Source organism: Alligator mississippiensis, chromosome 1 (genome assembly GCF_030867095.1).
Source record: "Alligator mississippiensis isolate rAllMis1 chromosome 1, rAllMis1, whole genome shotgun sequence".
NCBI lineage: Eukaryota > Metazoa > Chordata > Crocodylia > Alligatoridae > Alligator > Alligator mississippiensis.
This window is the reverse complement of record NC_081824.1, coordinates 341,564,048-341,573,607: the sequence shown is the minus strand read 5'-3', so window position 1 is coordinate 341,573,607 and position 9,560 is coordinate 341,564,048. Positions and strand designations below refer to the sequence as shown.

Below are 9,560 nucleotides of genomic sequence, written 5' to 3'. Positions count from 1 at the left end.
GTAATAAGATGTATTAAAGACTGGAACGAAGCATTCTTTAAATATGTGGGAAGTAAAAGAAAGCCTGGGGAAAATGTATGTCCCTTACTAAATGGGGAGAAAAAGGTAATAATGTTTGATGCAGAGAAGGCCACGCTTAACTAGATTAAGTATTCTGCAGGCTGCCAAACCCTAAATTGGCATCACCTCCATAGGTACCACAATAAATCAGAGTTTGTATACTTTACTTTTATACTGGGAGCTGGTAGTGCATTCTCTCTTCACTGTTATATTTGTTCCTGAATAGCCAGTTTTCCTGAATAGCCACTTTAAATTTTCTGTACTCATGCTGTTGTAAAATATTAACCTGAACTCCAGTATCCATGAATGTATTCCAGTCTCTTTCATTGCTTCTGCTGGATTCCACCATGGCTACATAAAAGTGCTCATCTGGTATGTGCTCAGTTCCATTATGAGGCTTTTGTGTTTGGGATCTGCAGCACTTGCCAAAATGGTTCCTCTTACCACAGTTTTCCAAAGGCAGCACAATGATTGGGGCATACCGCATGTGAGTTTGCTCTTTCTTAGCAATCTACTAACCAACCCTGTGCAGTTTGCTTTTTCTGGCCATATTATTTCATGCCTAAAGCATAGATGTTCCCTTCCAGAGCTTTCAATTCTACAGTTCTACAATTCCTTCTTCAAGGTTTCTGCTGTCCTGCAGATATAGATAGTCTTGTCTAGGGATAAGTCTCCCCCATGCAATAGCCACAAACAATTCTGTCTTTGATCAGAGATTCTGTTAAGTCTCCCAAAGCACAGATCTTTCTACGTCTCTTTAGTTCAATAACATATTGATCTATACCAGCGGTGTCCAACCTTTTTCCCTGGTGGTTTGAATGGGCAGTCCCTGATCTGACCATGAGATGAATCTGGCTGGTGCCCTGATCCAGTGTCCATGGTGGGTAGGGTAGGCCCCCATCCAGCTGCACATGCAGGGGGAAAGGGAGCAGCCTGGCCCCAATCCAGCCATGTGGGGGGGAGGCATAGCCTGGCCCTGGGAGGGAGGGGGTGTGACCCAGCCCCAATCCTGCCATGCAGGGGAGGGGGTATGGCCCACCTCTCATTTGGTGGTGCAGAATAGGGGTGTGAGTATTTGGCAGTGGAGAGGGTGGGAGTATTAATGGTTACTGCTTCCTTGTTGCCAAATTTTCTGACCCATGGGGAACCCTGTGAGCTAGATGCTAAGGCTCTGTGGGCTGCATTTAGCCTGTGGGCTAGAGATTGAGTACCCTTATCTATGCTTTCTTCTGTTATTTACTTGCACACAAAAAGTTTGTGCCTTTCAAAAGCCTCATTCCACCCTGTGTGGATACCTTTAAGAGTGCTATGTATGAGGTGTTACATTTGCCCAGGGGATTGCAGGCAGGAGCAGCAGAACTATAGCAAGGGACTGCTCTCTGAATAAACAAGTGTTATTGTTCTATGAGCTTAAATCCTTAATCTTTTGAGAACTGCACATGGTACCAGGAGCACAGTACAAAGAAAGACAAAAAAAATGGAGCATCTCCTAACTCCAGAGGAGTTAAAGCTGTTCAGCAATGCAGCAGAAAACTGGAAGACATTTAAGCAGAGTTTCACCATATATATGATAGCTAGTGGAGCTACAAAGAAGGAAGATCCACTTAAGGTAGCTACTTTTTAAATATAGCAGGCTGGCAGCTCTGTTTCTTTACAATAGCCTGCAACTTTCAGAAGCAGAACAGAAAAGCTATGGTACAGTAATAAAAAAGTTTGAGGAATATTGTATACCTGAACAAAATTAAACCTTTGAATGATATAATTTCCACATGAGACTGCAGAAAGAATGTGAGACAATAGAGGAGTTTGTCAAAGACCTCAGACTGCTGAGCCAGACATGCAACTTTGGAGATCTAAAACAATCTATGAACAGAGAACAAATATTATTAGGTATAAGGGATACATGCATTGGGAATATACTGCTAGAGAATCTTGAGCTTAATTTGGAAAAGGCAGTTAGAACGTGCCAAGCAGCTGAGATAACAAATGCCCAGCTGCAGAAGCTGAAGGAAAAAACAGAACAAGCTGAACTAGACAGGATTATAAGACTGCAAAAACCTAAGGCAACACACAAACAATATAGAAAAGAGGACTGCACTATGAAGCAGGCAAGCAGAGGCCAAAGAGAATTGCTTGAAGAAACGATGGTCAGCTGCAGATGCTGTAGGGATTAACACAAACCCATGCAATGCCCTGCATTTGGTAAGTGCTGCAACAAATGCAAAAGATTCAATTACTTTGCAAGAGTTTGCAGAAAGGAGCAGGATGGACCACACAAGAAACAGCAGAGCAGTGAGGAAAAGGAAGAATTCCACATTGGCACAGTGCAAGAAGAAGTTCATTCTTCTTCATTGGACAATCAGCCTGAACACCAATCTAATGGTAACTTTCAAATTAGATACAGGGGCACAGGTAAATGTAATACCAGAATACATTATTCTAAAAATGAAAACTAAACCTGTGTACTATGACAATAAGAAAGTCAGACCTAGAGGATATAATTGGAACATGATTGCATCCAAGGGTGTTTGTGCACTGCAAGTTATATACAAAGGTAATATAGTAAAAATGCAGTTTGTAACAATCCCAGGAAAGCTAGTGCCAATTATTGGAATGCAAACATGTAAAACTCTAGGTTTGATTAAGAGAATGGATGCCATTCAGGGACTATAAAGCAAGAAAATAGAAGAGTTTTATGATGTGTTTTCTGGCATAGGGAAACTTTCAGCTGAGTACAAGATAGTATTAAGAGAACCAAATACTCCCACCATACATGCTCCAAGAAATGTTTCCCTATGTACTAAGGGAGAAACTGAAAAGGAATTACAGTAAAAGCTCTGTTACCCAGCATCCCTTGGAAATGGGGGATGCCAGATAACAAAATATGCCAGTTAATTGAGCAGCCCTGGCCACCTCTTCTCCTGCCATGTCTGGGGCATCCCTCCGCCCCTCCCGCTGCATTGCTGCCCATCCTGCAGGCCCTGCGGGCCCCGCGTGGCCCCGCGTAGTCTGTTATGCTCCTGGGCTGTGGGGGTTTGGCAGTGCAGGTTGCTTTGCCCTGGGCTGTGGGGGCTCAGAGAAACCAGAAGTGCTGCAGTGGGCACTTCCGGTTTCACTTTATCTTACAAGGCGGCACACCAGTTAGTGGAACATGCCAGCTTGTAAGATCCCAGATAGTGCGGCTTTTACTAGATTAGTTAGCATGGACATAATAGAAGAAGTAAAGCAACCAACTGCTTCACTGGTAATAATAGAAAAAAAAAGTTGGATCCTTAAGATTGTGTCTGGATCCTAAGCAAATGAACAGGTACAGCATTTTCTTATTCCCACCAGGGATGAGGTTTTTGGCAATGTGGCAGAAGCTAAATATTTCTCCACTTTGGATGCCTCTTCTGGGTTTTGGCAAGTTCACCTAGAAAAGAATAGCACTAGAAAAGCCAACACAAAGACTTATAGAGACCTATTCAAATGTGCATTAATTATGGGTTGAACTAAACTGCCAGTGTTAGTATTATATGGGGATATGTTACATGTAAAGGGGGAAGATGTGTGGATACCTTTACCAGTGTTATGTATAAGTTGTTACATTTGCCCAGGGGATTGCAGGAGGGAACAACAGAACTGTAGGCAAGAGACTGCTCTTTGAATAAACAAACTTTATTGTTCTATATGTTTAACCCCTTCATCTTTTGAGAACTACACCTGCCTCGCAATGTGCAAGATGATTGATGATTTGATATCTTTTCTCTCTTCTGCTCTGATGGCTGCTAGGTACTACTCCAACCTCTGTGTGAATTTTCCCCAGTTCTCTGCAATAATGCATGACAGTGGATGGCCAGCTGGTGTTTGCAACCTTTCCATAACTAACAGTCTTTCCTTCTTATTTAAATTCAATATAGCTGTGCAGACATAATACTTAGAGGTCTTTGTCCTTCCACATGGCTGTGTTGCTCCATGTGCTATTAGTTTCCAACTTCTGCAATTCGAATCTCAAATTCTTCCCATTCAGCACTTTTGACACCATGCAGTGATCATCAGGTTCAATAAAAAAACAAGAAGAACAAATCCTAAGGTTTATTACTTCTAGTGCTGGGGTTTAGTATGAGGACAGAGGTGTATAACAACAAGTCTCTCTTCCAACCTGGCAATTCCAGGCTGCTGCAATGACAGGCAGTTGAGGCAGTTGGCAGCCAGTGCAAATTAAAGTAGGCTTCAAAATGATCTAAATTTTCCTGGGGATTAGGTTTTTGTTTTTAATGGTCCCAGGACTGTGGGAGCTCAAAGGTGGCTTAAAGACATTGCTTTGCCTCTTTAGTTGCAAAGGGCTCTTCTCAGCCTCAAGCTAAACTGTTCTCTGCTCTGTATAGCGACGATTTGACTGCTGTTTGTGGGATTATGAGAACCAAACATTTATGAAGGCCAAACTCTTGAGACTCTGTGGAGAACTGTAAGATCTGAGGCAAAGCTGAGGCCCACCTGGTGCTGCAGAATTCTGAAGTCATTCTTCAATCGCAGGTTACTTTATTGTATTATTTTCAGTATATATTTATCATCCTTAAAGATTATGGCACAATGAAAACATCAGTAAAAAAATTTTCACTAGCAGAGCTCAGTCTTTAGAGCTGTGTAACTGGGGGTAGTGTGTCTGGTCCCCAGAGCACCCTTCTGCTCTGCATTTGGGTTCAATTTGAATTCTTTTCAACCTACAAGAGCACATGCCTCTAGTTTAACCATGTAAAAAAGCCTCTGAATTACTTGTACAAACTGAACAAGCAGCAAAAGACATTCCTGCTGGGCTTTTAAATGAAAGCTTTCTTCTGTTCATTGCTAGAGGCAATTGTCTCTCCCACTTTGCAGGACTTGTAACCTTAAAGCTCTAAAAATCTCTGAGTCATCTTTTCATTCCTGGAGGAGTTCATTACTGATGTTCAGTGTCCAGCTTGTTACTACTAACCAGAGGAGGGCCAGCCTTTGATTTTGATTTCAGACCACAGTTGGGGTTCCCTGTCCCTCTTTCAGCTCACTTCCTTTTATCTCCTTTTTTTTTTTTTTTTTTGGTATATTTGTTTCTTCCAGTTTAGTAGCTCCATCAAATAGATGTCTGGTATGATTACACTCCATGTTGAGTTAAATTTTAGTAACCATTTTAAAGTATTGTTATAAAACAGAGTTCTTCCTGTGTGAAAATAGAGTGGTTAAATGTGGAAAATATGGTCTCTTCAAGCAATCGAAACACAACTTGAAGCAGCCTGTTTTCGTAAGGGTTATAGATGTGCAAATGTAATATGCACTTTTGTTACTGAAGTATTTCCAGATCAATATAACTTTTTGAAATCACATGAGTCTAGGCTGGATGATAAAACTAATAAAGCTACTCTCCCTGGGAGTACATATAGGGTTTTCATTATTATTAGCTCACTGGAGATGAGAGTGAAGAGAAGAGCGATGCTGAAGGTAATGGGCTACTTCTTAATGTCCTTTGGCCTTTGTTTAATTTTTGCCATAACACTGAACTCTGTCTGTGTTATTGATGATGGTGTGTAGAAGCTGTCACATGACTGCTTAATATCTCAAGTGGGTGAACATAGGCAGAAGACATGATGTTAATGAAAAATCATGATGTTAATGCATCTGGAACAGCTATTTCAGGTCATTTTTAAAGGGAACATTAACTAATTATAATTTTCTTCTCCACAACAGACACTTAAATTAGAATTTATGCTGGCTGAAGCAGATGAAAAAGAATGCCAATACAACATTTAAAGTCTTCCAGAACTGTCTGTAAGTAGTATATGTAACATATGTGGAATATGTAGACTCCATAACAGAATCATCATGAGGTTGGAAAGGAAAATATTACCTGGAAACTTTTTACTATCCTACTGGAGCCTCCCTCAACATATATAATATCTATCTGCATTCTCTTAACTTATTTCCCCCAACTAACATTTTTAACAGGGAATAAAAAGGACTCTGCAACATAGGACTGGCCAGAGAAACCAGTGCTTGTACCAGAAATACTAATATCTTATTGCAGACTGTCAGCTGCTCTAAACTGCTGTAGCTCCATTGAACAGCCCTGTAATCCATTAAGCATCTTCAATACCTCTCTGCCTAGTCAACCTGAGTCTTCTAACAAAGGCTTCATTGTTATTTCAGTGCAAGGGCCCACAATTGGAAATAATGTGAAGGAAGAATAAGAACTTTTAAACCTATTTTAAGAAAGCTAAGCATATTTTGGAACACTTACTAATTGGCAAGTTGCATAGCCACAGCATGGAGAGTAGCCATTTTAACAGCTGCACTTTGCTAGCTCCTCCCAACCCCTAGAAAAAGGCATTCAGAACAATTTGTTTTAATTCTGAGAGGGAGAACAGTTTAAAATCTCATCCACTCTATGGTATTTGTGATATTTGAGCCTTGAAAACATATATTCAGTTTATTGTTACAGTCTTGTTCAATACAAAAAATAACAGAGGATGTGGTGGTTTGTTATTGTTATTTAGTAAAAATTCAGTACAGGTCATATGAGAAGCCAGGGAATACAGAGCTACCACTTCCCATGAGCTAAAAAACAGGAATCTTTCGCAAAAGTTAGGAGGACGTGGCAACCTGACAATTCCAATTTGATTCTGAAAATGGGAAGGTGTTGGATGGTGTTCTGAAAATGGGAAGGTGTACTCTTATGCAGGAAACCCCCCAAAAAGGTGGTTTCCAGTGATCTGGTACAGGTACTTCAGCAACCCCTCTTTAGAGCCTATCAGAGAAAAATCGGTGCTTACAGAGATCCCCATACCAGACCTTTACCTGATATCATATATATGTACTCCAAAAATGAGCTTGGGAGTTAAGGATGAATTGAACTGTTGTGATAGCATGGAAATACTTAGAGCAGCCATCCTTTACTAGAGCCATTTCAGCATCAGATGTCAATAAATGTGTATGTCAACTGCTGCAGCCTTATGGTTAGAAATGGGGTGCCTCATATTTGTATAATGGGCTGAGCAAAATCCTTAAATCTGAATGCTTGGAAATCTGGGAAAATTCAGATTCAAACTTGAACTCCCCTGCTCAAGACTATTTCTACTCCCTGTCTGTTAGTAAACAAACAAAAATACTTTCAAACCTTTTCCTCAGGGCAACCAGGAACTATATTTCTGAGTATGATTCAGGCAAACTAGGTTCAGTTCTTGGCTCTGCTCTTGACTTCCTGTGATAAATTGCCTAATCTCTTCATTCTGTAACTTTCCTACCTTATTCAGTAGAGATGATCCAACTTTCCTACCTCACAGGGCTGCTGTTAGGATAAATTCAATAGTGCTTCTGCAGGGGTTCAGATACTATTGTGAGGGGAGCATGGCAGAACTGCCAGCTGGGCACTCATTGAGTAGGCTGCAGTGCTGGCTCTTCCCTCCGTGACTTCTTCCTTGGCACCCGTCCTATCTTTTACACCTTTGTGGAAAGGGAACCTCACAGGCCATACTCCTAAGCCACCATGGACCCATGCCAAACCTCTCCATGTGATTCCCCAGACTTATCCTTTTCCAGAACAGATAAGCATGTCCTTTTCCAGAACACCTAGCAGTTTAAATCTGCAAGGACACATGATTGAGGCAGCTTTTGTAAGGATTCCAAAAAAACCCAAACCACTCCATTGTTTGGCTTACAAAAGAAATAAATAGAATTAGACAAAAGAATAAATGCCTATGTACATCTCTATGTCTATGCAGTTTCCTCACCACTCTCAAGTTAGCCTGTGTTGGTTGACCCACCAGTGAGGGTATACTACATTTTCAGCAAGCACAACTCATCAGCTGCTAATAGCAGCTAAAAGAATAATACCGCTTGGGTTATGTTAGAGCTGCAGTGTCTTCCACCAATTCCCATTGTGCATCCAAAAGGAAGAGAGGACCTCTCCACAATTCACTGGTAAAGAATGTAAGGAATGGCACAACTTACCTGATTCACAAAGGACCATATGACTGCTCTCCCTTGAGCTGGGAGAATATTCAGTGGTCTGCATAATAATACCATGGTATTGCAATCAAGATATACCTGTAAAAATGTATTAAGAAACATCTCATCTTGTTAATTTTGCTTTCATTATTTACCATTACCTGTCACTTCTGATAATTAGCACACCAATTACAGAAAAATGCCCTGCAGTACATACTGTTACAGTGGACACATCTCATCAATAGGCCAAGATTTAGTGTAGAAAGCAGATGGGGAAATTAAAAATGTACATGTGTGTGTGTGTTTCTGTGGGAGTGAAAATGAATAGTATAAATAGGCAGGAAACTGCTCAAAATCCTGACAAGCAATTCATTTTCTGTACTTCAGATGTATTTAAATTAATTTTGCAGTCAGGCCACATAAACCTTTTTATAAAGGTAGTTTATGGTTGAAGGAAATAGTGTGATATACAAGTCTGACAGTTGTTTGCTAAGGATCCTGGTGAGAACATAGTGTTCCACTGAGGAAAAATGTATAACTGCTGTCATTGAAGGTACTTTCATAAACCAGAATGTAGTTTTATACAATTTTTGGAAAATGATTTTATGGAAAAAAATTGTTTTACCATAACACTCCTCAGTGGCCATCTTTCCTGTTCAGAGACATTAACGTGGCCTTTATTACTGAAGACCTGCTTTGTGGTCAGGATCCCTAAGATAAGGGACATTTATGGGCAAAAAATGTATTTGATTCAGTAGGATATGACTGAGGTAACCCAGATTTCAGCTTATAATTAGTTTTATTTTAGTTGACTCTATTAAATATGTTTATATTTAAAACATATTTAAACAGGAAATTGAGACTGAAAATAATAGCCACTGTTAGTCCCTAAAACATTTAGGACAAATTCACCCTGGCATAAGCAGGTTTGTTTCTAATACCTTTTATTAATGGCCATCATGACTGAACTTAGGCCATTGTATAAAGCGGAAGTTGTCAAAATGTTTCATACCACAAACTACACTTTAATAAAGAGGTTGCCTTATAGACCATCTGCCCTTTCATTCATAAAACATCCCTTTGGCAACTAAAGCAGCCGCTCATGTAGAGAAAAATAATATAAGTAATATTCATCTAGTCTTTCTGTTTTAAATGTATTTTAGCTTCAGGAAAGGAGGAGGAAAAAAACCCAGCACTGTGAGACTAGCCATCACTGCACAGACTGTTTGAGAATGTCTTGAGTAGTGTGCTTCAGAGCTGACTATGTGGCTATTAGTTCTGCAGGTCCTCAGCTCCTCGTTTCCCTGGGAATTTGTGGTGTGAACACTGTCTTCTATTTTCTCCTTTTTTCAAAATGTGATTTTAATAATAATGAAAAATCCAGTGTCTTCACCATGATTCCATTATCTAGACACTTAAGAACCAAAGGAGTAGCCATCTATTTCTCAGAGATACTTTAAATATCATGACATACATAGCTGGTGGTCCCTCAATGAAACTGAGAATCCATTTTGTATACACTGCACCTTTAAAATTAATCTGTC

At 40.1% G+C, this 9,560-nt stretch overlaps 1 long non-coding RNA gene across 1 annotated transcript in view; it reads left to right on the top strand.

Annotated features, from left to right (window-relative positions):
* Positions 1 to 1,420: 1,420 nt before the first annotated feature.
* Positions 1,421 to 9,560, top strand: part of LOC109282594 (uncharacterized) — a 49,053-nt gene continuing 40,913 nt past the window's right edge. Inside the window, exons 1-2 of the long non-coding RNA XR_002089617.2 lie at positions 1,421 to 2,262; positions 5,761 to 5,841. This is a non-coding gene — a long non-coding RNA (uncharacterized LOC109282594). The remainder of the gene's footprint in view (positions 2,263 to 5,760; positions 5,842 to 9,560) is intronic.